Source organism: Brassica oleracea, chromosome C7, assembly GCF_000695525.1.
Source record: "Brassica oleracea var. oleracea cultivar TO1000 chromosome C7, BOL, whole genome shotgun sequence".
Taxonomy (NCBI): Eukaryota; Viridiplantae; Streptophyta; class Magnoliopsida; order Brassicales; family Brassicaceae; genus Brassica; species Brassica oleracea.
Genome location: NC_027754.1, coordinates 5005393 through 5012227, shown reverse-complemented (window position 1 = coordinate 5012227; position 6835 = coordinate 5005393).

Here is a 6835-nt window from a genome sequence, read left to right as displayed (position 1 = left end):
ATGTTGTAGGAGGAGGTCTCTCCCCGCCAATATTCCTCTCCAGCCATGTGAAATGGCTTGTCTCGCATTGGCCTTTAAGAAGGAAGTATTGTGATCACAGTATTTGCCCAGGAGAACTCTGGCGAGTAAGCAGTCCGGCTTTGTTAGGAGTTTCCATCCAATCTTGGCAAGAAGAGCATGATTAAAGGCGCGGATGTCATGGAAACCCAAACCTCCCATACTCTTTGGTAATGTAAGCTCATCCCAAGCTATCCAACAGATCTTCCTTTCCCCGTCTTTTGAGTCCCACCAGAATCGGGTCAAAACTGATTGTATGCGTTTGCAGAGACTGATAGGGAGTTCGAAGCAAGTCATGGCAAAGGAAGGAACCGCAGAGAAGACTGATTGGATCATAGTGGCCTTTCCAGCTGTTGAAAGGAAGTGTGTAGACCAGCTGATGGCTATCTGCTTCATTTTGTCTACTATGGAAGAGAACAAGTCTTTCTTCTTTCTCCCGAAATGCTCAGGGAGGCCCAAATATTTCCCAACTCCACATTCTTTTTCAATTCCCAGTTGGGACTTAACTCGGTTTCTGATTTCAGGTGGGGTCTTTGATGAGAACGAGATTGAGGATTTTTGAGCATTGATCATCTGACCTGAAGCCCGTTCGTAATCATGGAGAATTTCCACTAGGGAGGAGCAGCTACGCGTGTCCGTTGTGGTGAACAGCATAGTATCGTCAGCAAACAGCAGGTGATTCATTTTTGGGCTGTTTCTTGCTACTCTGATTCCCGGCAGTGAACCATCCGCTTGTGCCCTTTTACAGAGTCCCGAGAGCACCTCCCCGCAGAGGATGAAGATGTAAGGCGACAAAGGATCTCCCTGTCTAATGCCGCGTTGGGGAACCACTCTACCCGTAGCCTCGTTGTTGAGTAGGAAGGAGTAAGAGACCGTCGATACACACTGCATCATCCACATGATCCAGGTATCGCAAAAACCCATTCTCTCAAGCACAGCTCTAATGAAAGACCATTCAAGTCTATCATAGGCTTTACTAATATCTGTCTTCACCGCCATAGAACAGTATTTAGTTGCTCGCGATCCCTTTAGGTAGTGTAATACCTCGTGAGTGATAAGTACATTGTCTGAAATAGCACATCCCGGAACGAAGGCTGATTGGGTCTCTGAAATCACCTCTTGTAGAACCGGTTTCAGTCTTAGTGCTAGGATCTTAGATATTACCTTGTAATAGACATTACATAGGGCTATGGGTCTGTAGTCTGAGACTAGTTTGGGTCTGAGAATCTTAGGGATTAGTCTGATATGTGTCGAATTTATAGAGTGGGGAAGCACACCGGTTGTGAAGAAACATTGAATCTCTCTTGATATTGCAGGTCCAACTACTTCCCAGTTGGATTGGAAGAAGCTGGCGGAGAAGCCATCAGGGCCTGGGGCTTTATCAGGATGTATTGCAAACATTGCCTCCTTGATCTCGAGTAATGTGGGTAACGACGTTAGTCTTTCATTTGTTGACGGAGAGATGCAAGGCGTTATGGCTTTGTGCACTATCTCAGAGGCCGGAGGGTTTGTGGAGTTGAAGATTTGCTGGAAGTACTGCGAGATTACCTCAGCAATCTGGTCATCATCATAAGCTGGAGCTCCATCAGCAGACTCAATAACCGTGATACGGTTTCTAGCCCTTCTCCCCTTGGTGGATGCGTGGAAATAGCTTGTGTTTTTGTCTCCCAAGGTGAGCCACAATTGCCTACTGCGTTGTTTCCAAAATATCTCCTCCTCTCTATAAGCTTTTAGGAGGTCCAGGTGGTTTCTATTAGATTCTTGACCGCTTCGTTATTGCGTAGGCGACGATCATATCGGAAGATCCCCGAGGTTTTCTTCTTCTTTGAATCAAAAGTGGAGAGGATTGGCCTGTGGTCTGAACCTTCATATTGTAGATAGTGAGCTCTTCCATTCGGAAATAAGCCAGACCAGGAACTGTTCACCAATGATCTATCCAGTCGGCAGTGGACAAGATGTGAGTGTCTTTGCCCTCTCCATGAGAGAAAATCTCCAATGTGCTTAAGGTCAAAGAGATCACATGACGATATGAAGAATCTGAAGGCACAGAAAGAGCTCTCTGGTCGTTCCCTTCCTCCTGCTTTTTCGGAGTTATCTGTGATTTCATTGAAGTCTCCAGTCAGAAACCATGATGCGTTTCTTGATGCTGAGATGTCATCTAGGCTGTCCCATACTTCCTGTCTCTTAGTCCAGTCCGGAGCTCCATAAACAAAGGTACCATTGAAAGAGGTTCCTTTAAATGAAATCATGGTGTCAATGAAGTTGGGGTTACTTGTAAGGATATTGACATCAATGTCGTTTTTCCACAGGAGAGCCAGTCCTCCAGAACCCGGGGAGGTGGGCGTAACTAGAAAAGACCCTTCATAGTTCAGGGGTTGGAGCTCAGTCAATACCATATCGTCTTGATTCTTAGTCTCCGAGAGAAAAATGATGTGGGGGGGAACATTTTTTTGTAAGTTCCTTGAGCCTTTGAACTGTTGTGGGGTTCCCTAAACCACAACAGTTCCAGCTCAAGACTACTAAGGAAGAGGCCTGGGAAAATCCTGTTGGGGACTTCCCAAGTGCGCAGGAGGTGGCACCGAGTCTAGTATTGGTGGCAACGAGGGTCCTGATTGACTACTTCTGTCTCTTCTGCGGAGGGGAAGGACCGGTGATGCATGGGGAAAACCATGCCTCGAGAGCGAGGGGCTTAGTTGGGTTAGCCTTCTCTTCTTTAAGCTAGCACCTAGGAAGGTGTGTGGGCTTGCTGAGGGACGTCTACTCCTTGTTGATTTGCTTATGCTCTTTCTAGCAGACAGCGGTCTGGTAGATCTTTGAGGAGCCGCAGGGGGGAGCGGGGTCGCAAGCTGTTGGTTCAAAGAGCTCTCTGCTTCTCTTATCAGGCTTGATTGTGCTGCTGCTAGGATCCTCGTAGCAGTCTCCTCCATGATTCCGTGTTCCTCACTGTGAGTAACTCTTTGACGTCGAGCCGCGCTTTCAGTGGGGTCGGAGCAGTTGGTATATTGGAAGGTGACTTCTCTAAGTTCCTCCATTACTTCTTCCCTTGTGGGCAAGGCGACATTCTGCGGAAAATCAGACATGGCTAAGTTCCTTTCTAGTGGGGGGCGTGACTCAGGTGCTTGTACCCCAGCAGGGGTTAGTGGGGATCTGACGTTGTCGTGTGCATGATGTGCAGCCAGCGAGGAGGGGACAGCCTTTTCCCTCCAGACTCTTTCCTGTGTAGATTTAACAGCTTCTTGGGTCAAGTGTCTACGTTTCTCAGTGTCTCTGGGGGAGCGGCCTTCTAAGCGCGGAATAATCTTGTTTGATATCGGTATTCCTCTAGTTGGAGGTAGGGGTAATCTTTCCCCAAACGGCTTGCCATGTCGATCCACTCTGCTGCTGAAAGCTGGGGGTGATTGTCTCCGAGTGGCTCTGGTAGCACCCTGATGAGAGAGAGATCTTGTGTTCCTGTTGGTGTGTAAGGGAGGGTTTACACTTGGAAGGTAATCCTTAGACCATGAAGGCGATGCCATTCTGCCATGAGTCGCCATAGGGCAGTTTCTGGCCACATGAGTGAGTTTATTACAAAGGGAGCAATGATACTCGAGATCTTCATATTCTAGGGTGATGGGGAGCTCTTCTCCGGTGGCAAAGTCAATGATAGATTCTTTGATGAGTGGCCTTAGTCCATCAACGAGTACTTGGATCTTCGCAGAGGTTTTGGTGATTTTGTAGGTCTCTAGAGTTCCCAATTCATGAGCAATGGTGTAAATCATCTTCTCGTGCCAGAAGTGAAGGGGGATTCCTTGTAAACGGATCCAGAACGGAATCTGAGAAGGGAACGACGGAGAGATGACCGGTTCCCAGCGCTGGAGGATTAGCATCCAGTGGTTGTAATTATAGGGTCTGGCTGCTAGCACCTGAACCAAATCCTCCTCCAGTTCAAATCTAAACTGGAAGTAGTCCTTGCCTAGATCAGAGCCTGTGACTCCTCCTTTGAGGCTCCATTTTCTTGGTAGTGCTGAGATGAGGGCTCCCACCGGTTGTTCCTTCGGGTTCAAGACTCTACCAATTAGTGTCAGTAAGTTGTCCATGATAAGAGCCGGTGTATCAAATTCTGGTGCTCTTATGCGCTTGCATTGTTGGTCATTAGGGGTATCAGAAGCCTGCGCTACAGCTTTGCCTTTTTCCTCAGTTGTGAGTCTCCGGTGAGCCATAATGAGATTGCTGCGAGAATCGTTCTGGTGAGGAGGTTTATGATTTCCTGGAGCAGACTATCAGCAGAAGATCGGCCAGCGTCACTAGAGGAGTACCTGTCGACTCAAGTGTGCTTAACGGCCGTTACTAAGGAGGAGGAGATCCGGTGATACGGACCGCGGGGGGGGGGGGGCTGGATCCGCTCTGTAACCTGCTTATCAAGTAAGTCTGGTTTTGAGATTTGAAAAACTTACTTAAAAAGGATAAAACTAGGTGGGTGTAGCAAAACTTGGTGAGTGAAAACCGCTTCTAGTTGACCAAAGCGGAAGAAACCGGTTTGAAAACAACTGCCTAGTAAAATGTGCCTGGGAGAGTTAAGCAAAAGAAATTTTGAACTTACCTAGGGTAAAAGTTTAAATAAAGAAGCACGTGATGTATAGGATGTTGGAGACATTACAGACTTTTTCCTTATTTTTCATAACAAAGTCTAAACTTTGTTTAATATATGCGTGTGTCATGTGTGTTACCCGAAAATACTATATACCAAACGGTTCAAACCCCATCTTTAGATCAAAAGTAGAAAAAAGCACAATCTGTTTTAACTTGTCAACATAACCCTTGACGGGAGAAAATATAGACTAACGTTTTTTTTTTGTAACTGATATACACTAGCGTTTTGGTTAGGTAAAACAATATTTCATTTTATGTTAGTGTTGTTTTACAGTTTATACCAGAAAACGTAGCATTTAAATTAAAAAAAATGATTGTTTAATATTTTAATGCATATTGATCAGAATATTTAAAAAAATAAGTTGACCCATTTCATTTTAAAAAGGAAGAATAAATATACGTGTTGTGAAATAAGTAGATCCAATAATTTATATAAAACAAAGTAGATCCAACCATCGTGACTCCGCATGGACCCATCCCCTGAATCTCCCATATACTTGGGGCCACCACTGATATGCTTTGTTTGTTCTATCTATTTTTCTTAAACAAATCGTAAATAACTTTTGAACTGTTACGTAATTATTATTATTGTTATGTTTTTGTATAGTAAGGAAATAGAAATGGTGGAAACAAACGAGATAGAAAAACTGAAAGTGATTTTTCTTATTACAACTTCCTTACTGCAAAGTCCTATTTATAGGAGTGGAAGTTGTCGGTCTAAATCAGATATTTTACAAACAAACATTAAACTAATACTAAAAGGATAATCATCAATTTTAATATTATCTTATAACAAGTATTATCTTTTAACACTCCCCCTTGATTATCCTTTTTCTATTATGTAGTGCCTCGTTAAAAACCTAGTCATGGAAAAACCCATTGGGATAAAAACCATGACAAGGGAAAAAGAGTACACTGTGGTAATCTCCCCCTTGAAATAATGGACATAGCTTTTTCTTCACAAGTCACGCAAATGCCGCATTCCGATACCGTAGACATGTTTTCGAAATGTTGTAGTCGGAAGAGCTTTGGTGAACAAATCAACCGGATTTTCGCATGACTGTACATACTCGATGTCAACTTCTTTATTTTTCTCGAGTTCCCTTATGTACGAGAAAAATCTTGGAGGGATGTGCTTTGTTCTGTTGCTCTTAATGTAGCCTTCCTTGAGTTGAGCAACACAAGCCGAATTGTCTTCAAATATTTTTGTCGGCTCTTTCTCGTTGACTATTCCGCTTGATTCTTGTATGTGGTGACTTATTGACCGAAGCCACACACATTCTCGACATGTTTCGTGAAGTGCAATAGTTTCTGCATAATTTGAAGATGTCGCAACCAGAGTTTGTTTCTGGGACCGCCAAGAGATCGCGGTTCCACCAATTGTAAAAACGTAGCCGGTTTGCGATCGAGCCTTATGAGGATCTGATAAGTATCCTGCATCTGCAAAACCAACCATACCAAACTCGGGTTTTCTAAAATACATTAATCCTAAATCGACTGTACCTTGGAGGTAACGGAATATATGCTTTATTCCGTCCCAGTGCCTGCGAGTAGGAGCAGAACTATATCTTGCCAAGAGGTTAGTAGCAAAGGCAATATCGGGTCTGGTACAGTTTGCAAGATACAAAAGCCCACCGATAGCACTCATATAAGGTACTTCAGGACCTAATATCTTCTCGCTATCTTCGCAGGGCCTAAAAGGATCACTCTCAACATTGAGAGATCTACCAATCATTGGAGTACTCAAAGGAGTCGCTTTGTCCATACGAAAGCGTTTCAATAACCTTTTCGTATAGTTTGATTGATGCACAAATATTCCTTCTCGGAGATGCTCTATCTGGAGCCCAAGACAAAACTTTGTCTTGCCAAGATCTTTCATTTCGAACTCCTCTTTCATATGAGTTCGAGCATCATCAACCTCCTTTTGAGTTCCAATTATGTTCAGGTCATCTACATATACAGCAATGATCACAAAGCCAGATGACGATTTCTTTATAAAAACGCATGGACATATCGCATTATTCACATATCCTTTACTCAAAAGATATTCACTTAAGCGATTGTACCACATGCGTCCGGATTGCTTTAATCCGTAAAGTGATCGCTGTAACTTGACCGAACAAATCTCCCTGGATTTTTCTTTCAATGC